General features: G+C 51.5%; 1 protein-coding gene across 1 annotated transcript in view; it reads right to left on the reverse strand.

Annotated features, from left to right (window-relative positions):
• Positions 1 to 21,893, reverse strand: part of SCNN1B (sodium channel epithelial 1 subunit beta) — a 60,450-nt gene extending 38,557 nt beyond the window's left edge. Inside the window, exon 1 of the mRNA XM_025416188.3 lies at positions 21,839 to 21,893. The gene's annotated coding sequence lies outside the window, so the exon portion shown is untranslated. The remainder of the gene's footprint in view (positions 1 to 21,838) is intronic.
• Between the last annotated feature and the right edge of the window lie 2,486 nt (positions 21,894 to 24,379).

A 24,379-nucleotide genomic window follows, 5' to 3' on the forward strand; every position in this document is an offset into this window, starting at 1 on the left:
GCAACAAAACCCTCACTGCCTGGCTTCTCTGCACGGACACAGATGCCCACAGCAAGAAAACCTAAATGTACAACAGGCCAGAAGCATGGGACAGACCACCATACAGGCACACAATAAAAGGCTGCAGAGCTGTTAAGAAGGATGGTGAATTATTTCTGTTTAAAACAAACTATGGGGATCCCTGGGTGGCGCAGCGGTTTGGCGCCTGCCTTTGGCCCAGGGCGCGATCCTGGAGACCCGGGATCGAATCCCACGTCGGGCTTCCGGTGCATGGAGCCTGCTTCTCCCTCTGCCTGTGTCTCTGCCTCTCTCTCTCTCTCTCTCTCTGTGACTATCATAAATAAAAAAAACAAAAACAAAACAAAAAACAAAAAACAAACTATGGATGTATAGGTAACCATGTGCATAGAAAAAAAGTTTGGATAAGATTAACCAAAGTATTTAAAGTGATTATGTTTGGGTGGAAGGATCTTGGGGCATTAAAAAAACATTTTTAGTTTAAACTGTATATTGTAATGTTTTTGCAAGGAACAGATACTGCTTGTATAACAAATGAGGAAATGATTTTTTATGGCAACATGGAAAAAAGAGGATTTTTTTATGAGAGAATATTACTCAATAAAAGCAATATCATACCTACAGATCTTTCTCAACTTACAGTGGGTTACGTCCTGATAACCCCGTGGTAAGTTGAAAATATTCTTTTTTTTTTAACTTTATTTATTCACGAGAGACAGAGAGAGAGGCAGAGACACAGGCAGAGGGAGAAGCAGGCTCCATGCAGGGAGCCCGACGTGGGACTCGATCCCGGGTCTCCAGGATCAGGCCCTGGGTCAAAGGCAGACGCTCAAGCACTGAGCCACCCAGGTGTCCCAGTTGAAAATATTCTAAGTCAAAAATGCATTGAATACAGCTAACCTCCTGAATATCACAGCCTCTCCTAACCTGCCTTAAAGGTATTCAGAACACTGACATTAGCCTACAATTTAGCAAAATCGTTTAACACAGAGCATGTTTTATAAAAAAAGTGTTGAATATGTCATGTAACTGATGAGGTACTATACTGAAATCGAGAACAGACTGTCGTACGGGTATAGAATGGTTTGAGCGTATTGACTGTTGACTCTCAAGATGCCACTGCCCAGCATCATGAGAGAGGATCATACTATGTGTCACCAGCCTGGGAAAAGATCCAAATTCAAAATTCCAAGTATGGTTTCTACTGAACATGTATCACCTTTGCACCATGGTAAAGGCAAATAATCATAAGCCGGACCCCATGTGTATGTGGAAAAATCGATTGTCAGGAAAAATGCTAATTAGGGCATTGGCTAATGCTAATTAGGGCAGCCCTGGTGGCTCAGCGGTTTAGCGCCGCCTTCAGCCCAGGATGTGATCCTGGAGACCCGGGATCGAGTCCCACATCAGGCTCCCGGCATGGAGCCTGCTTCTCCCTCTGCCTGTGTCTCTGCCTCTCTTTCTATGTCTCTCATGAATAAATAAATAAAATCTTTTTTTAAAAAAATTAGGGCATTGGGAATTATGGAATAATTTTTTTTAAAGATTTTATCCATTCATTCATGAAAGACACACACACACAGAGACTGAGGCAGAGACACAGGGAGAGACAGAAGCAGGAGAAAGCCTGATGCAGGACTCGTGATCCCAGGATCACACCCTGGGCTGAAGGCAGATGTTCAACCGCTGAGCCACCCAGGCGTCCCTGGAAAAAAAATGTAAATAAGATTTTATTTATTCATTAGAAAGAGAGAGAGAGAGAGAGAGAGAGCATGAGCAGGGGGAGGGGCAGAGGGAGAGGGAGAAGCAGACTCCTGGCTGAGCTGGAAGCCTGACATGGGCTTGATCCCAGGACCTGGAGATCATGACCTGAGCTGAAGGTCATGCTTAACCAACTGAGCCACCCAAGTGCCCCAGAATTTTTTTTTTATGTAGGCTTCCTAGAATGTAGATGGACCTCTGGGGGGTGGGTGGATTCTGGACTGGTTGGGATGAGTGTAGGCTTGAGAGAAGTACACTTGCTGGATGCACACTTCAGCTTGTGCTCTAATATTTGTAACTGCTTTCCAAAAATTTCTGTTATTTAGAGTTTGTTGTTGTTATTGTTTTTTGTAAATTCAGAATGTTGAATGAACCCCCAAAGGGAAGGCTATTCTATCCACTAGGCAAATTTGCCTGGGGTTTCTGGCATCTTGACAATTCCTGCCACAGTGTCTGCAGGAGGACCTTTCCTTTCCTCTCGGGGAGGGGGTGAGCCGAAGATGGGTTTCAGAGGGGGTGGCAGGCTCAGAACTTGTATGCCCTGGATGGCTCCTACCTTCCAAACCCTTGTTGACAGAGTCTTAATGCTATGTTTGCTTTCCTTCTTGCTGAGGACTTGGCTACACCAGGCTTTATCTCGTACGATCAGAGTTACATGAGAAAACACCTCACCCACCAGGCCCGCTGCCAGGAGCTGTGTCACCTCGTCCGAAGGGGCAGATGACTTGGGGGTGCCAATGGTGAGGACACGGGCCCTCAGCCCCGCCCCTCCGCAGCCCCGCAGGTGGCCACTTGCCCAGGGTGGATGATGTGTGTTGACAGCCGGCAGGGAAGAATGTGGTCAGCTTCATGTGCTCCCTACTTCTCTCCCTGCCAAGGCTGGAGGTGACTAGGAGTGGGGAGCTCAGCCCAGCCCTGGACGATGCCAGGGGTGCTGGGGGTGGAGGTGGAGGTGGGGGTTTGTTATTCCACTAGGAATAAAATGCTGTGCTCCTGTACAGTCCGAAAGGTAATGTCAACCTGAAAATATTTTGAGGATCCCATAGCAGGTCCAGCTCTACAGCCTCTCTCTCTGTTTCCTGCTGGGACACACAAATTATTCTATTATTATCAGAATGGTGCACTTTGGAATGAGCCCACTTTGGACTTGGGTGGCACCTGGACCCATCCTATTACCTCTCTGAACCTCTATTGTCTCATCTGTGAATGGGGTCAGCAGTAGGGCTGCCCTCACTGGGCTTTTATTTTCAGGGGGGATTACAATGAGATAATGCTCATAAAGCCCTTGGTACAGCGTTGACTGACTGCTGGCTATCATTAGGGGAAAGAGGAAAACATGGGGGTGGCTGCTAAGGTTACATTCTTACCTGCGAGGCTGCTTTAGGAAGGACAGGTGCTGCAAGGGGAGTTTCCCGGCTTGGTAAAGGAATGATTCCGTTTTGGGGACTGTACTTCCCAGAGGCTCAGCTGCCTGTGTCACATTCCTTTCAGACACTTTCAATGGCTCCAGATGTCTGCAGAATGAAGGCCAAACCCTCCGCTGGCTTTGAAGACGCCTTACATTCGGCCCCAACCTACATGTCTCCTTTTATTCCCCTCACTTCCCTTCAACGTGGGGTAGTGGCTAAGAGCCTGAGTTCGAATCACAGCTCTGTCACTTTCTCGCTGTGTGACCCTGCAGAATTGACTTATCCTCTCTGTGCACCTGATTTTCCCATCTGTGAAACAAGTGGAGAATATTGCCTACATCATTGTAGGTTGGTGTGGAGATTAAATTGCAAATATGAAGCCTCTTGCGAAGTGTCTGGCACATGTAGAGGGGGATGTGTGTCTGTGAGCAACTTCTCTTGTGCTTCTCATACCCGTGTCCAATAGGACCACTTGCTGAATGCCAGGGATACTCCGGATATTCCCATCAGCACACGTTTACTCATGCTGCTTCTCCCCTGGGGTGCCTTTCCCCCAGGCCCTGCTCTGATGCCATGTCTTTTTTTTTTTTAACATTTTATTCTATTTATTCATGAGAGACATGCAGAGAGATGCAGAAACACAGGCAGAGGGAGAAGCAGGCTCCCTGCGGGGAGCCGAAGCGGGACTCGATCCCAGGACTCTGGGATCATGACCCAAGCCTAGGGGAGATGCTCAACCAGTGAGCCACCCAGGTGTCTCTCTAATGCATGTCTTCAAAGAAATGGCCAGCTCCCCACTGAATGGAAGTGATCTTCCTGCCTCCATAACCCAGTATATTCTGTGAACCAACCCCCCTCCTATTTTATTTGGTCCCATCTGCTTTGTATCATGGCTCTATACATCATTCTCTAATCTATCCTACTGGGTATGGAGGTCCCTGGACAGATTTCCCCAAGAACTTGGAACTTTGCCTACAGTAGGTGCTCAATAAATATGCCTGGACTTCAGGGCTGGGGGACAGGGTTGACAATCAGCTGCTATGCCTTGGTTGGTTTGCAAGGGTTGTTTATGGCTGAAGACCTTTCCAACTGGAAGGTAGCTTTCACCTAAACATTCCAAATATCACCATTGCTTGTAGCCAAAAGGTGAGGTGGGAAGCACCTGGTCCCCCTCTGTCCACCTGCCACTTTGAGCTATGTTATAGGTTGACTTGTGTTCTCACAAAATTCCTATGTGGAAGCCCCGATCCCCAGTAGCTCAGCATGGGACTGTATTTGGAGATATGGTCTCTAAGGAAGTGATTAAGTTAAAATGAAGCCAGGAGGGCGGACCCTAAGCCAATCTGACCGGCCTCCTTATCTGGACACCTCAAAAAACACCAGGGATGTGTATACTCCCAGAGGAAAGACCACATGAGGACACAGCGAGAAGGCGATCATCTGCCAGCCAAGGCTTCGGGGAAACCAACCTTGATTTTGGACTTCCTGCTTCCAAAAACCATGAGAAAATAATTTTTTTGTTAAGCCACAAAAATCTGTGGTATTTCGTCATAGCAGCCCTAGAAGCCCAATATATGTCATAAGAGGAGAAGTAAGCAGTAGGCATGAGGGTGAGTAGGGGTGAGGAGTGAGCATACTGGGAGACCCCCTCCTGAATCTGGGCCTGGGGATGACCAGGTCTGTAAGTTCACCCTGCTGCCCCCAAGTAGGAATGGTTTATGCTTATGCATGAAGCTAATCTTTTCCTCCCCAACCAAGGGATGCTTTAGAAATCCTTCTTTCCAGGTGAAGGGCAAAAGGTGGTACTGTGGTACCTTAAACTTTTTTTTTTTTTTTTAATAAGGCAGAGAAAAAAGTGAGCGTTCAGCACTTTTGGCAAAAAGACCTTCTAGTTTTCCTTCTACCAGCCTAGCAATGGCTTCCTGTCACATTTAGAATAAAACCCAGGGGCACCTGGGTGGCTCAGTGGTTGAGCGTCTGCCTTTGGCTCAGGTCATGATCCTGGGGTCCTGGGATCGCATCCCACATCGGGCTCCCCGCAGGAAGGCTGCCTCTCCCTCTACCTATGTCTCTTCCTTTCTCTGTGTGTGTCTCTCATGAATAAAGAAATAAAATTTAAAAAAGAATAAAACCCAAAGTTCTAGCATGGGCTCAAGGGCCTGTGAACCTGGCCCCTGCCCCCTCCAGATTCACCCCCTACTCCTTTCTCCTGTCCTCATTTCTGTTCTTCCAATATGCTGGGGTCATTCCACCTCAGGGCCTTTGCACTTGCTGCTCCTGCTGAGTGGAACAGGAAAGCTGGCCATGCATCAGGTCATTCGCCAAGCACTTAGAAGACATAATGCCAGGGCCTTATGCACAGTGCCTATGGCTCTGCAGGTGGAGGCAGGGCCTGGCATCTGTACATTTAAAATTTTTTTTTAATTTAAAATTTCTGCACAGAGTCTGATACACAGGCAGAGTTGAGGACTATCACCCTGGATCTGTCTTCATGGGGCTAGCTTCTTCTTTGAAGCTTCAGCTCCAACACCACCTATCAGAGGTGACCTGACCCCCCAACCCCTCCAGAATGCTCCAGCCCACGGCCCTATTTACTTTCTCCATAGAACCTAATGCCCTGGGAGACTATCTAATCTATTCATTCATTTCATTCATTTGCTGTCTCTGACCACTGGAGTTTTAAACTCCCTGTGGGTACACACTACACTTCTCTTGTTTCCAGTTTCACCCCAGTAATGGAGCTGGTCTGTCCAGTACAGAAGCCACTACCACGCTCGGCAACTAGTGAGTGCTGGAAACTCCACTAGTCCAGCTGAGAACACAATTCGGATTTCAAAGAAACCATACGAAAAGTAGAGACATAACATATTAAAATTGTGCAGGATGAAAAGAGTTCTCGAGACTGGGTGCGCAATGTGAGTGTCCTTAATGCTGCTGTAACACACACTTAGACATGGAGAAGGGGGTAAGCTTCGTGGTCTATGTTTTTAGCACAATTAAACATTTTTAAATGATGTGTGGAATACTTAAAAAATCTCATTAGTAATTCTAAACGCAGATAATGTTGATAATACTTTGAATGTGTGGGTTCGGTGAAATATATTATTAAATGAATTTCCCCTGTGTCTTATTTCGTTTTCAAAAAAAAAAAAATAATACGGCTATCAGAAAATTTTAAGTTGCTTAGGTGGCTCATATTTGTGGCTTGTTCTATTTATACTGGGCCGCATTGACCTAGAATCATGGCTGGCACACAGGAGGCACTTAAATATGAATTGAAAAAAAAAAAAAAGAAAAAAAGAAAAAAAAAGAAAAAAAAAAGAAAGAAAAAAAAGAAAGAAAAAAAAAAGAAAAAAAAATATGAACTGAATATAAAAATGAATACAGCTGCTGCCAAATACGTGCTTTTTTTTTGAGCATAAGCAAGGTTCTGTCTGCCAGTCTGCAGGAAAATGGGAGGGAGACTGCGGCAGAACAGTTTACATAACTAAATAATCATAACTAATATCTACTGTTACGCTGATAACAGCGGCTACCGTCTGCTGAGCACCTAACATGTGCTGGGAATGGTCACGGCACTTTACCCACACCTTCTCGTTTCACCCTCGAGTCAATCCTGCGAGGAGTCACGGCAGCCAGAGCACAGCTGACTGCCCAAGGTCGCCCAGCTGGTGAGAGGAGAGTTAGAGTTTGCACAAGGGTTGTCCGAGGCTCCCCAATGCACCTGCCCGCTGGGGGGCCACTGGGGGGCCATCCTGATGAGTTGGACATGAAGGCTGTGCTGGACTGGCTGCAGGCAGGGGTTTCTGGCTTCTGGATGCAAAGAGCTTCTGAAATCGGTGAGTCCCTGCTCTCCAGGGTCCAGGAAGCGAGTTAAATAATTCATAATCTCTGATCTGCCTAAGCTCACCCATCCAGATCTGGCTGCCAGCCCTCTCAAGTTCAAGGACTTCAGGGAACTGGCCCTGGCCTGGGTGGTCATTCTTGTTCGAGGCAGTTGTGGTGGATGGCGCAGGGCCCGGCCTGATCAGAGAGAGGGCCCTGCCCATGTCCCTGAAGCTACAGCAGCCACAGCCTGGGGCTGGAAGCCGGGAGCTGAGGGCCCAGGCCCACCCAATACCCCACATCTGGGGCCCGGATCTGCTTGAGCAGGGCCCCCCTGCAGTATCTAATGCAAGACCTCCCTGCAGGTGGCCTGTGTTGTGAGATGCACAGATCAGAACTCCTTGGAATGGGGAAGAGGTTTGCAACACAAGGACAGAACGTTCTCCAGGCCTCCCGCTACGTCTTTAAATAGTGGGTTTGAACTTGGGTCTGCTCAAAGAGACAATTGCCCCAAGAAGTCAACAAAAAACTTTATTCCCTTGGCAACAGCTGAGTGTCAAGGAGTCTGACCTCAGAGGGAAAAAACATCCGGCCATCTGGGGGACCTCGGAGCACCCTCACCCCAGGTGAGGGCCAATGGGTCAAGTGCACAGCACATAGTTGAGAACAATGGCTCCTGGAGTCTGCTCCCAGCCCCATGGCAGCCAAAACACCTGGGAACTGGTCAGAAAGGCAAATCCTCGGGCCCTACCCCAGACCTCCTGAATTGGAAACTCTGGGTTTGAACAGCACCCCCAGGAGACTCTGGGCCACGCAAAAGTTTGAGAATGGAGGCCTTCGGCTTACTACTCAAAGTACAGCACCAAGGACCCCCCAGATCAGCATCCTCTCGCAGCCTCTTAGAGACACAACATTCAGGCCCCACTTGCGCTACTGGATCAGAATCTGCACTTGCCAAGACTCCAGGGCATGCGTGTGCATGTTAAAATTCAAGATGCCCTGGCCTGGACTCCCCTACCATCACGTCAAGGAGTCTCATACTCAAATGCTTTCAGGGGCCAAGCAGGTGATGCACCAAAAAATGAAGCCACATCAGATCCAGCTGATTATTGCCATTGGGAAATGTGAGCTCAGGAGGGCCAGATCTTCCCATTTTCCAAGAGAATCTGGAAACCCGGATGCCAAAATGAAATTTCCTAATTTAAACATGACTCTGTGGGTAAGACCCGTGGTGCGCCAGCCTGCAAACGTGCTCAGAGGCCTCGGGGCAGGAGAAGTGCCTTAAGCTCTGGGCAAGCTTTCTGAGCTTGGGCACAGCCCTCCCAGACATGGCCATAGGCACACAGTAGGGACCCAAGAATGGCTGACAAAGGTTCTCAAACTCGGTTGCATAACAGAATCATCTGTAGATCTTTAAAAAATACTGACACCCGACTCCTACCCCCAGACAGCCTGATATCCTTGGTCTGGGGAATGAGCCCAGCGCTTTGGGAAAGCTCCCCAGGAAAGTCCAATGTGCAGTAGAGTTTGGGAACCTTCAGGCTACAGCAGGAGTCTGCAAACTTTCTCAGTAAAGGGCCAGACGGTCCTAGCTTAAACTCTGCGGGTCACACAGTCTGTCGCAGCTCCCCAGTGCTCCGTGGTACTGCAAAAGCAGCCCCAGCTAAGGGGAAATGGTTGAGCGTGGCAGTGTTTCAACAGCAATTTGTGAATGCTACATTTTCAATTTCATTTAATTTGCATGTTAATAGAATATTACTTTTCTCTTGATTTTTTTCTTTTTTTAAAGATTTTATTTATTTATTCATGAGAGACACACAGAGAGGGGCAGAGATATAGGCAGAGGGAGAAGCAGGCTCCATGCAGGGAGCCCGATGCCGGACTCGATCCCGAGACCCTAGGATCATGATCTGAGCCAAAGGCTCAACCACTGAGCCACTCAGGTGCTCCTGATTTTTTCTTTTTTAAAGATATTATTTCTTTGCTTTTGAGAGAGAGACAGCGTGCGAGCAAGTGAGGAAGAGAGAGAGAGAGAGAGAGAGAGAGAGAGAGAGCTGACTCCCTGCTGAGTGCAGAGCCCACTGCAGGGTTCAATCCCAGGACTCTGAGTTCATGAACTGAGTCAAGATCAAGGGTCAGCCACTTAACCAACTGAGCCAGCCTGGGAGCCCCTCTTGATTTTTTTCAATCATGATAAAACCATTTTTAGCTCATGGGCTGTGGTGGGCCGAGCTTGGTCCTGGAGCCATAGGGTGCTGACCCCTGGGCTACAGGACTGAATGGAGGGCATGAAGGCTGGGAATGCAGGCCTTTCTCCTTCCTGGTATTTGCCCACACAACCTCCCCTACACAATCCCCGAAACCTTAGTAGCACTTGATTCTGAAAAGGTGGTGTTGACAAGGCCTGGTCAAGTATTGGCTTGATCTGGCTCTGGGCCACAGACTTTCAGATTGGGCCCCCAATCCTTCATCACCCAGGCAGGATTTCAGGGAGCTGCCTTCCAATGGGCGACTCCAAGCCCCACCCTCCGGGCTGGTGCCATCACTGAGCTTTAGCATGTAGTGACCATTTTAACTGCATGGCAGGTCCTGTGCTTAAAGCTTACCCTGCATCGTCTCATGACCTCACAGCAGCTCTGCGAGAGAGTAGATACATAGTACATACCCATGTATGTTATTAGATACCTGTTTTTAAATTTTTTACATACCCATTTTTTAGATGAGGAGACTGAGAGACAGATGTCAGATGACTTGCCCAAAGTCACACAGCAAGAGTAGTAGAGCAGAACTGAATGCATGTCTGTCTGACTGTAGAGCCTGCTTTGTCTATGTTAAGGACAATCAATAATCCATCACAATCTTCTCAAGGACAAGCCTTAGGCAGCATGCCTGGTCTCTCTGTATCTCAGATGGCATCTAGACACCACTCAATCTTTTCTGCCTTGAGTTGCAGCCAGACCTGACTCACCCAAGATAGATTCTGCACCCTTTCCAGGAAGGAGGCTCAGAGAGCTGCCCTATACAGCTGTGAAGGTTGTGTACTGCACAACTCTAGGTGGCATCATTCACAGTGTAGTCTATGTGAATGACACCCATGGAGTTGTGGAGCACACAGCCCACACAGCTGCTCACAGCAGCCTCAGAGGCTGGCAGTGAAATGTTCACAGTTGCTTGGATGCTCGCTATTACTGCTGCTTGGGACTATATTATCAAAGGGGGAGAAGGGCCCAGCAGGATCTGCCACCATGGATGGTAGGGAAGCCTGTGAGTCAGAAACAGAAGTGGCTGGTGCCTCCTAGGACCTCCTTCCTCCACCCTCCTCCAGTCCTGTCTCCAACTTGCCCCGAGGTGGCCCTCCAGTGCCGTTCTCACACTGGGCAGCTCCTGCCCCTCAGCAGCCCAGGGGTGCTGGGAACTCCTAACCAAACACTCTCCCCTTACCAAAGTGTGACCCTATGTTTGCTTTGCTGTTATGACCTGATCCAGGCCCTGTGCCAAGGCTTATCTGCACCACCTCATGTGACCTACATCACAACCCCATGAGGCAGGAACTGTGCTCACCCCCATTTTACAGACAAGGACTCTGAGGCTCAGGGAGGTTAGATTACTTGCTCAAAGTCACACAACTAGAAAGTGTCAGAACTAGGAACCAAATTTGGGTCTGTCAGACTTTAGAGCCCAAACTCTTAACCATCTTCCTAGGGGATGGATGGGTCATGTCTTCTGGGTCTGTTTCCCCATCTGCAATGTTAGGTCTTGGGTCTGGGAAGCCATGCGGGTGGCCATGATGTTGCTGCTGGTGATGACAGGGATGATGGCGATGATGATGATGGAATAACATGAGGATGATGGTGATGAAGGTGTTGAAGGTGTTGAAAGTGATGATGGACATGATGGGGATGATGATGATGGAGATGAAGGTGTTGAGAGTGTTGAAGGTGATGATGGAGATGATGGGGATGCTGATAGTGTCGAAGGTGATGATGATGATGGGGGCAGGGATGACAACGAAGGAGGTGATGACGGTGATGAGAATGGTTGTGATGGTGGAGAGGGTTACTGTGCAGATTAAATGAGCTAAATCAGGCCAAACATGGCTCACTATGCTGGTCCTATGTCAGTGCTCTGTAAGTGCTGGGGCAGCTGGGCTTCCCGGGCCCTGGATCCACAAAGTGAGTTCCACTGGAATTTATGAAGTAAACACCTTCTTCCTCAAACACTAGGTGAAAGGCATGAATCAAAGACAAGAATGGGGGAAAGTGGGCAGCCTGGGTGGCTCAGCGGTTTGGCGCCCGCCTTCAGCCCAGGGCGTGATCCTGGAGTCCCAGGATCGAGTCCCACATTGGGGTCCCTGCATGGAGCCTGCTTCTCCCTCTGCCTGTGTCTCTGCCTCTTTCTGTGTCTCTCATTAATAAATAAAAATCGTAAAAAAAAAAAAAATGGGGGAAAGTGGCCCTCTTCTTCCACCTATGTCTTCATTTCCTGCCAACCTCTAAAATCTAGTATGGTGTTCTGGGCCTTGAGCCCAAATTTGGGAACTGAGTTGGTGGGAGGCAGACCCAGCCCCTGTGGGCTTCCTGGATCCCTGGGTGGCCGACTGGCAGGAGGAAGTCAGGCTTCCAGGGAAATTCAGAGGCTGCGAATCAGGTGCCCAGGAAGGTGAGGGGCTACTGCCCCAAGAGTCAGAGCCACACGCAGGCTGGGCTCTGGGCTGCCCCTCTCTGTTGGGGGCTTCTGGAATCGTTACCCACACAGTGACCCAGGGTAGTTCCTGGGAAGCAAACAGCTGAAACCTTATACTTGGCTGCAGGTGAGCCAAGGGCTTCAAGAACCATGTCATGGAGTAAAAATTTCCACTCTTCCTCCGCACCCACTTCTCAAATAACACCTGGAAGCCAAGGAGAGGCAGGATGGGGAGAGCAAAGTGGGCTCTGTGGTCAGAACGGTTGCTTGGGTTTGAACCCCAGCCGCACCACTTGCTCGTTCTGTGTGACCTTGGGCAAGTGACTCAACTTCTCTGAGCCCATTTTCTTATCTGCAAAACAATTACACCTCCTGTTTCACTGGATTGTTGGAAAGCTGCAATGAGATCATGCAGTGAGTGAGAGAGCTGGGCTTCTCCAGGGGTCAAATGGGAAGAATATTTGTACCAACCCTTTATGGTTGCTGAAAGATCTCTGTGAAATAATGCGCGAGCCTGGCATGTAATGTAGGCTTAAAACACACTGTTTTTATCATTATTACTGTAGAGGAGAAAGCCACGCGGGCCTCAACAGCGTTTACTTGACAACCCATCCCACAGGTTGAAAGAGAAACAGTTCGTGTCCCTGCGTGTAAGGTGAGCAAAGCAACATGGTTCCCTTTTAGAGGGGTCACACCTCCTGGAGGGAATGACAAGCTTCGGGGAACTGTCCGCCTTCGGGGAGCAGTCTCTAGCCTGGGGTCCTCAGCCAACTAGATCATAAGGTCCAGCAAGAGGTCAGCCCCACCCGTCCAGACGGAGGAGGGCCCCAGTGGGAGTTCAGGAGTGGGAATGAGGCTGGAGAGGGGGTCTCAGGGCAGGGACCGCAGAGTTTCCTGGGGGCCCGGAGACGTGGCTTGCTCCCTGCTGCATCTCCAGTACCTGGCCCCTTGCTGCAGGGGCAAAGCAGCCAACAAAACACCTTTAAATCCCTGTGGACTAGCATCGTCCCATTCAGGAAACACCCCCTAAATGCTGGAAAATGTCATCCCCTGGCCCCCAACCCCCACCCTACTCCTCAAGGTTCTGTCTTCTGTATGTGTGTTGGGGGGCCAGTGATGGGGGGAGAGGTCTGCTCACTGGGCCCATCATCCCGTGGCTGGGCTGTCACTCGTGTCATCTCCTGTTAGAGGCGTCAGACCAGCTCCTGTTCCAACAGCCTGAGAGGTTGCAGCCAGCCAGGGTGCTCTCCAGCGGAACACCACCCCTCCCTGGACACACACAGAGCCAGGCCCAGATTCTGATCGTTCAACTTTCGCTGAGTTCTTCAGGGGGAGGTGTTCTGGGCCTTTCTACACAGGCCTCTCCTCCCATGGCCCCGCCCTCCTCCCTTCTCGAAGCCCGGCAAGAACATTTCTGGAGTTAACCGGGGCAGTGAGAAGGATGGGGCCAGTGACTGGGGGGCCTGAGCAGGCCCTGAGCAGGGAGCGGGGGTTGCTACTGACCCCAGTCCTCAGGCTAGTACTGGGGCTCCGAGGCTAAGTATCAAGGCCAAGGTCACACAGAGCTGAGCTCCAACGCCAGACTGTCTGACCCCCAAACTCAACCATTAGACAAACTGCCTCTCGAGGACTCTGGGTAAACCTGGGTGCTTCCAGGTCCTCTGAGGACAGGTCTCCCGGAGCAGCCTGCCTCGAACCGGGACTCCCCTGGTCCAGTACATGGCCCCTCCTTCCAGGAGGGAGCACCTCCCATGGGCCAAGCACACTTCTAAACATTTTACACGCTCCCCCCTCCTCCCTGCACCGCTAAAGCTTTCAAAGGCAGCCGCCCCAAGGCCACAGCCACAGACCCCCTTGTGGTCTCTCTCACCAAACTCAGCATAAGCCCCCACGCAGCCCCTCATTGCAGCACAAACCCCATAGGAAGGACAAAGGTGATCCTCCCTGGGGTGGGAGGTGGTGACTTTCAACCAGGAAAATCAACAAACTCCACACAGAGACAGAGGTGAGGGACCCACAGTGGAATTTCAGGAATCAGCCTGCAGAGGGCGGGGGAGCTTGTCTGGGGAGGTTGCCTTGCAGCACCCCACCCACACACACACCCCGAGTCATCTTCTGTAGGGGCCAGACCTCCAGCAGCTCCTGAAAGAGGGTGCACCAGACTTCCCAGATCTTAGTCTTCCTTCCAGATCTGGGCTCGAGAATGAGCTCCCTGGTACCTCGAGAGGGAGCAAGGCTGTCTGGGCTGTTCTAGAAGTCTGCAAGGCAAGGGCTCTGTTTGTCGTAGGGACACCAGTGCCTCACACACACCCCTCCCCCATGCCCTCCGCCCCCACAATCCTCAAGACTCTCCCTGCCAGGGATGCACAGTGGAGGAGGAGCAAGTTGGAGCTGAGTTCAAATTCTGCTGTTATCACTGTGTGGCCTCTTGTGCAAATTCTTGAACCTCTCTGAGCCTGTCTCCACCCCTCATCTGCTGGGCAACGTCCCCCCCCCCCCCCCACCCCTGCCATCTCCCAGCAAACCCACGAGGTTTGCTTCAGGTTCAGCTCAGCTCCATGACTGTAGCTTGGCCAGGACCCCATTTCCTTAGTGTAAAAAAAGAAATTCTTCATTTCAAAACAGAAGTGCTAACAACTTCCAGGCTTCTTTCAAGTTACTCATTTAACAAGCGTTTATTTAGGACTTCCTGCGTGCCAGGGACCGTTCTAAGCACTTGACACGTTTAATCTTCATAATATCCCTACTGAGGTGAGACTTCTTATCATCTCCAGTTTACAGATGAGAAAACTGAAGCACAGAGAGGTTAAGTAACTTGCCCGAAGTCACACAGTGGGTAAGCGCAGAGCCAGGATTCTGATCTCTGGAGCTTAGCAGGCCCGGGTTAAGAATCACTGTATCTTTTGGATATTCCTACCAGCTAGGAATATTTCTTCTGAATTTATATCTTGTAATTCAGATGATGGAAACATAATTTTTTTTAACTTTGCAAATACAAAGCAAAATAAAAATACAGATGATGCTTTTGAAAACTCCTTAGGCCCTGTCCCCATCTGAACCTGCTGGTCTTGATATTTGGTCCAGGGGCTGATTCTAGCTCCTTATTCTCCTCATCCTGACCTTTTAGAATAGTCCCAGAGATTCAGAGCAACAAGCACTTTGTGTGGACAAAGTCATTTAAGCCTTGCAGGATTCCTGTGAGCCAGGTACTCTTGGGCAGCCCCATGTGCAGGTAGGAAAACAGAGGCTCAGAGAAGAATACACACTTGATCAAGCAGTCACGGCTCAGAAGTGGTGGAACCAAGGACTGGAACCCAAGCAGTCTGATATCAGAGCCCCGACGTTTTTGTGTTTTTTGTATTTGAATCGTCTAGAAATTTTTTTATTGTGGCGAACTGTACAACCTAAAGTTTACCACTTTAATCATTTTCTCTTAAGTGTTTATTTATTTAAGTCATCTCTACACCCAGCACGGGGCTTGAACTCAAGATCCCGAGAACCAGAGTCACACACTCTTCCAACTGAACCAGTCAGGCGCCCCTGCCATTTTAATCATTTTTAAGTGTACGTTCCGGTGGCATTAAGTGGGTTGACGCTGTCATGCAACCATCACCACCATCCATCGCCAGAACTTTTGCATCCTCCCAGAGAGAAGGAAACTGTGAACACTAGCGCCCACTCCCCCAACCACCACGCTCCCACCCCTCAGCCCCTGGTAAGCTCTATTCTACTTGGTCTCCATGAATTTGCCTATTCTAGGTATCGCATGTAAGTGCAATCATACAATATTTGCTCTTTTGTGATCAAAGGCTCTATTTTTAAAAACAGTAACTCATTTTTATTTGGAAACATATAATTTGAATAGTGGTCAAAAAGGGAGTTCACCTTCTCTCTCACGCTATGCTTGTTTCAAATAAGGAAGATGTGTGTGGCTGGAATTTATCACTGTACTGTAATGAATGTACGGGGCGGGGGGACTTCTAAAGAATACCAAATGTGTGCAGTGAAAAGTTAGGTCTTTCTTCCCTCCCCAAAGCCATCCACTAGCACAGGCTTCCCGAGTGTGCCCCAGGGTTTTTTATTTTTTATTTATTTTTTATTTTTATTTTTTTTGCCCCAGGGTTTAATGTGCATATACAAATATCTACATATATATGCTTATCTTGTCCTTTTTTAAAATTTTAAAAATATTTTATTTATTTATTTATTTATGAGAGAGAGAGAGAGAGAGAGAGAGAGAGAGAGAGAGAGAGACTCAGGCAGAGGGAGAAGCAGGCTCCATGCAGGGAACCCGATGTGGGACTCTAACCCGGGTTTCTAGGATCAGGCCCTGGGCTGAAGGCGGCGCTAAACCGCTGAGCCACCCGGGCTGCCCTCTTGTCCTTTTTTTTAAAGGGGCTCTAGGCACACAGATGGTTAGACTACTGTATACTGTTCCATAGCATTTTTCTTTTAACAATACATCTGGGAAAGGGTCCCCCCTCCATTCATAAAGAGCTACTGCTTTCTTCTGAATGGCTACATCATATTCTCGTGTGTGGCTGTTCCCACACGTCCAGTACTTGCACCTTTCTGATGGGTGTTTACTCTGCAATTGTTTGCTCTTATGCACAAGGCTGACTATCTTTGCTCTAACACGCTGTGCCCAAGGCAGAGATACCCACAGGGTAAACTCCTGCAGGTGAGATTGCAGAGCCCTGGGGTATGGGCCTCATAAATATTGACAATTTTCCCGACTCCCCAATTTGTGCTCCCACCAGTAGAGCTGGAGCGTGCTGGTTTCCCCAGCCCCCACTTCCGACACTGAGTGTTACCCCGGGATCTGGGAGGTGGAAAGCAGAATTCACTGGGGTTTTGCAATGCAATTCTTTTTTTTTTTTTTGAAGAGTGGTTGAGCATCTTTTCGTCTGTTTGAATTTATGCTTCCTTTTATGTACTTCTTTTTATGCGAACAGCTAAATCATATCCTTTACTCTTTTCTTTTTTCCTTTTTTGGAGGGGGTGCTTGGTCTTTGATTTGCAAGAGCTCTTTGCCCATGAAATTAACTCTTTGTCACAGAAGTGACAAATATTTTTATGAGTTTGATATGCAGGTTCATGGGTGCTTTTGGTTTTGGCCATACAGGAAATATTAATTTTTATGTAGGCAGACCTAGCAACTTCGATATTTTTTTTTAATTTTTTATTTATTTATGACAGTCACACACACACACAGAGAGAGAGAGAGAGAGAGAGGCAGAGACACAGGCAGAGGGAGAGGGAGAAGCAGGCTCCATGCACCGGGAGCCCGACGTGGGATTCGATCCCAGGTCTCCAGGATCGTGCCCTGGGCCAAAGGCAGGCGCCAAACCGCTGCACCACCCAGGGATCCGCAACTTCGATATTTAAAGCAAGGCCATGCTTCCACCCATTAGGCTGTACTGCCTCCCACTCTTTCTCCTTTTTTAAAAAAGATTTTGTTTACTTGAGAAAGAGTATGCATGAGTGAGGGGAGAGGCAGAGGGAGAGGGAGAAGCAGACTTCCCCGCTGAGCAGAGAGCCTGCCATGGGGCTCTTTCACAGGACCCCGGGATCATGACCTGAGCCGAAAGCAGATACTTAACCAACTGTGCCACCCAGGCGCCCCTGTACTGCTTCCCACTCTTGATCAGTGCTTCAAAGAGGACACATGGAGGGGACCTACGTCTCCACTTGGAGGTCCTCTGCAGTTAGGTTATTATCTCCAGCCTGTACTTAACTCCTTGTCACTTGACCTGAGACCTCCTTAATGGTTTTTCCTGCAGAGTCTTGAGATCATTCCCCACTGCTCAGGACTCATGGCTGGACATATGTTCTCATGGGGGTCCAGGGGGGAAGGCACAACCCACCAAGGCCCCTAGGCACAGAAGGGTCTCTAATAACAGCTTCTTATGGGGAGGAGGTGGGTCCTCAGCTGCCTGGGGCATCCCTCGCTTTCAGCATCTCTGAAAGTCAAATCTTGCCCAGACCTTTCAGGTGGGCAGACTAGAGGCTGCAAGTTCTCTAGGCCAGTGATCCTGAAATTTTTCAGCACACTTAGAACCACTTGCAGGGCTTGTTAAAACAAAGGTTGCTGGGCCCCATCCCCAGTCTCTGACTCAGTAGGTCTAGGGTGGGTGTGAGAATCTGCACTTCTAACCAGCTCCAGGTGAGGCTGCTTCCGTGCTGCTGGTCCACAGACCACACTTTGAGATCCGCTGGCCCAGCTCATTCATTCACTCCCTGGGCTCCCCCATCTGGTGTGAGTGAGGCTGAGAGGTCTGGAGAAATACGGGCTTTGTTCCAATGAAAATAACAGAGCAACTGCTCTGTGCCAGGTCCCGTGCTGTGAGATCTGTGCAAGAATTTTCTCATCTAATCCTTGCCACAAACCTGTGCAGTAGGTTTTGGAAGTACTATCTCCACTTTACGAGGAGAAACCAGGCTCAGAGAGGGTGCACGGGCTTTAGAATCTGGGGCCTGACCCCAGCTCTGCCACTGACCCACTGTGCAAGCTCTTGGGCAAGTGCTCATCCGCCCTGAGCCTCTGACTCATCAGTAAATGGGGATCACAGACCTGGTTTTCAGGGGGCATTATGAAGCCCACAGGGGAGGCGATTATAAGGGCACCTGCACCTAGTAGGTATGCAAAAAATGTTCATCCCCTTTCCTGCCATAAGCCCCATCATGATCTCAGGGTCCTTTTGTCTCCTCTCTGTAGGGCAATGCCCTTTTCACTTTAGTGATCCAGAGAAACTCCTATCTATCCTTCAAAACCCAGCTTAGAATCCCCTCCTCTTTGTATCTTTCCCTGAAAAGTGGTCCTCTTCTGTCTTTGGGAAATAAAAATACCTCGGATGGCAGCATCTTATCTGAAAAAAAACGGCTCAAAGCATTCCTTTCCGTTCTTTCTTCCTCCCTCACTTGTGTTTCCACAGCTTTTATATCAAGTACAATTTGCACACTGTGCTACCACGGGGACCCAGCGGCTAACATCAACATTGTCAGCATCAGCACCAGCATCATCAACACTGAGTGTGTATCACACACCAGACGCTGTTTTAAGAGGCTTAAGTTGCTGACTCCTTTAATGCCTAAAATAACCTTTTGAGGCAAGTGCTGCTTATTATCCCCATTTTCCTTTTGAGGAAATTGAGTCACAAAAATGCTAAATACTTTGCCTGAGATCACATAACTCATCTGTGGCCAAGCAGAGATATAGAAGCTGCTGGTGAGTCTAGGTTATTAAGTTTTGTGTTCTGCTGTTCTTTATGAATGAGGGGTGGCCCAGGTGGGGGCTGTGGCACCCCGGAGGGTGCCCGTCCCATCTAAGGGGACAGCCAAATGTTAGGGCCAAAGGTGTCTGATTTTCTGATTTCTCAAGAGGATCCAGAGATAAAGAGTTTTATGTGACATCTCCCGTTTTTTAAAATCAGAGAGTAATCTAGGGCGTCTGAGTGGCTCCTTTGGTTAAGCATCTGCCTTTGGCTCAGGTCCTGATTTCAGGGCCCTGGGATGGAACCCTCCCTCCTCATCCCGGGAGTCTGCCTCTCCCTCTCCTCTGCTTTGCAACCCCCTCTGTCGCCCACGTGTGTTCATTCTCTTTCTGAAATAAATACATAAAATCTTTTAAAAAATTTTTTGAGAGTAATCTGAAATGTAAAAAAAAAGCTCACAAAAGCTGCCCATGGGCCTCCTCAACTTTTGCTGCCTCTCAGATCTCAAAGCTGGGGACCTCAACTCACTTCATGACTGCACCTTCAATTATGGCCAGGAGCACAGGTCACTTGTTGCAGATGCTGTGAAGCTTCTGAACTCCTCTGAGCTGAGCCTGGCCCTCAACAACCAGGAAACTCATCCTCCAGCCCACTCAGCACTCAGGATTCTCCAGCCTGGATATAGGGTGTGCACAAGAAATGATGGGCCAAGTGGTGACTCTGAGCGTCACCTCCACCCAGGGGCCACCTCTAGGTCTCCCCAGTTCAGGACAAGACTTCCTGTTCACCAAGGGCTGACAATGCTCTGAGTGAGTGTTTTGTTTCATCACCCCATCGATGCACTCCACAGTTTGGGGAGGCTGCCACAGGCCTCACCCCCGTGGTGCAGATGAGAAAGCTGTGGCCCACACAGGGGAAGGGAACTACCCCAGTTAGGAAGTGGAGGACCTGAGACGGTAATGCAAGCGCCACCTGATTCCGGATTCTCCCCACTGGCTGTTTTCAGGCATTCCACCAAAGTCTTGATGGTCTTGGCCCACGTTCCAGCACACACACACACTCTCATCCCCCAGCCTGGACCCGGGGAGTGTGTGGAACACATAGGACCCAGGACACTCCCATCTGCCAGCCATGCTTTCTAATGACCCTGTCTCCTATTAGAAGGTGGGGGCGGCACTAGGGGCATCCAGAGAGGACCCCTGGATGCTGTCCCTTTTGGGAACTCTGCCCACCGGTGCCTGGACAGGCAGAGAGTGTGCCCTGGCTCAGGCCCAAGCCTTTGGGCTCAGTGGAGAGTGAAGCTAGAGGGGGCACCATGTTTGTCCTTGCCCACAGACAGAAGTGTGCAAGGCACACAGACACACCTGTGCATGTGTGTATGTATATGTGTGTGCTTGTGTCTGTAGCGCACACATTTGTGCACACGTACATGCGTATATATGCAGACCTGTACTGAAGCATGTGTACACGCACATGCATGTACATGATGTGTGCACACGTGTGCATACATGCACATGTGCAACAGAGAAGAGAGGACACCTTATCCCACAAATTCAGATCCTGTGAAATTAGTTTAGAACAAAGAACAAAATCTTTAACCCAAAGATGTCAATTTACAGAAGAAGCTGAAATAAAACACAGCCCCCGGAGGCACCTGCGTGGTGCAGTGATTAAGCATCAGACCCTTGTTTTTGGCTGGGGGTGAGATCAGGCCCCCCGCTTCTGAGCTGCGGCTCAGCGCTGAGTCTGCTACAGTTTCTCCCCTGCCCCTCCCCCTGGCACCCCCACCCTTCTCTCAAATAAATAAATCTTTTAAAAAGCAGCACCCAAATTCCTATGACTAAGTCAGTTTTATACGCACAACATGGGTAATTCTAAAAGAAATGATGAGAGGGGGCAAGTTGCAGAATAGGCTGGATTACACCATTTCTGTTAAAATATCTGTCCACAGCGTCATGATGCACTTTACATGTTCTCTTTACATATATATGACTGCATAGGTGAAGGAAAAGTCTAGAAGGAATACCCCAAGTTATGAAAGTGGCTACCTTCTGGGAGCAGGGAGGGAATGGGGAGTGGATGGATCCCTGTGTCCCTCCTGGAATCACACAGTTCAGTGGGCAGGTGGGTGGAGTGAGTCAGCGGTGGAAGCCGCGTGGGGGGCCCAGGGGGGCCCAGGCCTCAGGGGAGCATTTCCAGAAGTCCCCCAGGGACTCTTGGAGGGCTCTGCTGCCAGGAACAAACGCCAGCCCGGGCTGTCCCGACCTGGCTCAGGTGAGGGAGCTGCAGGGGTGGGGAAGCTCTGCTGCTTCCTGCCTAAACTTGTCCATGCCTCAGTTTCTCCTTCCACGCTGCGGCGGGAAGGGCTTGCTCCGGGCCGCCGGACACACCCGCTGTTCCCCACCGTCCCCTGCCCGGGGCCCAGCGAAAAGTTAGGGCTCCGCGAGCTCGGGCCAGCCCCCTCTGTGGAGCAGGGCGCCGGGCCCGGCCTCCCCAGCAGGGGGCCACCCGAGCCGCGGGTTCCCGGTCCCCGGGAGCGCCTGGCAGGAGAGGCCAGGAGACGGGCTCTGGGCTCGGTCACCGTCACCGCGGCGCACGACGCTCCGCCACCCTCTGCCTCTCAGTGTCCCCGTCTGTGAAATGGGAACCGCGCGGAGGCGCCCCGGCGCGGGGGGCGGCGTCGCCCGGGGGGGGCCGTGTCACCACCCCCGCCGCCCCCCCCGCACCCCCTGCCGGTCACAGGCCACACACACGCTAACGCTCAGGGCTCTCGCCGGGGTCACCCTTCCCGGCGGCAGCTCACCCCGCCCCCCGCGCCCCGGACTCGCCGGGGGCCCCCCGCCGCCCTCCCCCTGCGCCCCGAGGCCCGGCCCCGCGGGGAAACTGAGGCAGGGCTGCCCCTGCGCTCGCCCGGGGTCGCTGTCCTACCTGTTTCCGCGGCGGCGGGGGCGGCGGGGGCGGCGGCGGGGAGGCTGCGGCGCGGGGCCCGGGAGCGCGCGGCCGCGGGGACGGGGAGGGAGCTCCGACGGGGCGGGAGGCCGGGAGGCCGGGAGGCCGGGAGCGCCCGCGGGCGGAGCTGGGCGGCGCCGGGACCGCGGGCCGCCGCACCTCCCCGCCCCGGCCGCCCGGCCCCCGCCCCGCCCCGCCCCGCACCCCCGCCGAGGCGCGCCCCGACCCCCACGGCCCCCCGCGTGCCCCCAGGCAGACCACTGTGTCACCCCCCCCAGCACCCCCTGCCTGCCGGACCCCCACGGCCCCCCCGTGTCACCCCCCAGCACCCCCTGCCCGTCTGCTCCCCCCGCGTGCCCCCAGGCAGACCACTGTGTCACCCCCCCAGCACCCCCTGCCTGCCGGACCCCCACGGCCCCCCCCGTGTCACCCCCCAGCACCCCCTGCCCGTCTGCCCCTCCACGTGCCCCCAGGCAGACCACTGTGTCACCCCCCCAGCACCCCCTGCCTGCCGGACCCCCACGGCCCCCCCCCGTGTCACCCCCCAGCACCCCCTGCCCGTCTGCTCCCCCCGCGTGCCCCCAGGCAGACCACTGTGTCACCCCCCAGCACCCCCTGCCCGTCTGCCCCTCCACGTGCCCCCAGGCAGACCACTGTGTCACCCCCCCCAGCACCCCCTGCCTGCCGGACCCCCACGGCCCCCCCGTGTCACCCCCCAGCACCCCCTGCCCGTCTGCCCCTCCACGTGCCCCCAGGCAGACCACTGTGTCACCCCCCCAGCACCCCCTGCCTGCCGGACCCCCACGGCCCCCCACCCCGTGTCACCCCCCAGCACCCCCTGCCCGTCTGCTCCCCCCGCGTGCCCCCAGGCAGACCACTGTGTCACCCCCCAGCACCCCCTGCCCGTCTGCCCCTCCACGTGCCCCCAGGCAGACCACTGTGTCACCCCCCCCAGCACCCCCTGCCTGCCGGACCCCCACGGCCCCCCCGTGTCACCCCCCAGCACCCCCTGCCCGTCTGCCCCTCCACGTGCCCCCAGGCAGACCACTGTGTCACCCTCCTCCCCGCACCCCCTACCCGCCAGACACCCATGGCCCCCCATGTGCTCCCAGGTAGATTACTGTGTCACCACCCCCCGCCCCCCCCCCCCCCCCCCCCCCCGCACCCCCTGCCGGTCACAGGCCACACACACACACACACACACGCTAACCACGCCATCCTACCCCGGGGTGTGCAAAGCAACACACGCGTGCAACACACACATGTGACTGCACCCCTGTCACTTCCACACCCTCTTGGCTGCAGACTGCCGCCTGGGCAAGGTGGGGATTTCAAGCAGTTTGCAGGACAGGCTCCTACAGTAGATTTCCCCCCAAAGGTCTGTGAACCTCAGCTGACCTATGAGATGGAATTAGCTCACCTCTTCTTCTTCTTTGAGATTTTATTTATTTATGTGTGAGAGACACACAGAGAGAGGCAGAGACACAGGCAGAGGGAGAAGCAGCCTCCCTGTGGGGAGCCTAATGGGGGACTCGATCCCAGGACCCGGGATCACCGCCTGAGCCAAAGGCAGATGCTCAACCCCTGAGCCACCCAGGGGCCCCTAGCTCACCTCTGCTTTCCCAGTGACCTTCTCCCTCTCTGACTCAGCCCCCTCCAAGGTCACTCCTAGGTCCCTGATGGCCCTGCCTCTGCATTAGAAATTCAAAGAGCCTACGGAGCAGGTGGGGCCTGGGGGCTTCCTCAGTGACTCCCACTGCACTCCGGCTTTGCTCACTGCCAGGCCCTCCCCCTGACTCCAGTCCTCACTTCTTTTCCTCTTCTCTTCAGCAGATTGAGGTTCCAAGGACATCATTTCAGCCACTTTCTCGCCAATATCTTCAACACATGGCTTTTCATTTCAGGTGCCCCTGGCAAAGCCCCAGAGTCAGCCTTCTCCATGTCTCTTGAGACACTGGATTCCTTTGCTGTCATTGCTGTAACAAATGACTACAAATGTATTAGCTTAGTAAACACGAATTTATTAACTTACAGTTCTGGAAGTCAGAGATCCAACACCCCTAAAATCAAGAGGTGAGAGGACTGCGTTCCTTCTAGAGGCTCTAGGGGAGAATCTATTTCTTTGCCTTTTCTAGCTTATAAATACTGCCTGCATTCCTTGGCTTGTGGCCCCTTCCTCTATCTTAAGAATTAGCAATATGGGGCCGAGTCTTTCTCCTGTACCATCTATCTAGTTCTCTCTTCTCTTTTTTAAAAATTTTATTTATTTATTTATTTATTTATTTATTTATTTATTTATTTGAGAGAGAGAGAGTACAGAGGGAGAGGGAGAAGCAGACTCCTCATTGAGCAGAGAGCTTGCCACAGGGCTCGGTCCCAAGATCCTGAGATCATGACATGAGCCAAAGGCAGATTCTTAACCAACTGAACCACCCAGGGGCTCCCAGTTCTCTTCTTTCTGTATCCCTTTGCTACTTCTAGAGACCCTTGCGATTGCATTTGGCTTTCCCCCATAACCCA

This window comes from Canis lupus, chromosome 6 (genome assembly GCF_003254725.2).
Source record: "Canis lupus dingo isolate Sandy chromosome 6, ASM325472v2, whole genome shotgun sequence".
NCBI classification, from domain to species: domain Eukaryota; kingdom Metazoa; phylum Chordata; class Mammalia; order Carnivora; family Canidae; genus Canis; species Canis lupus.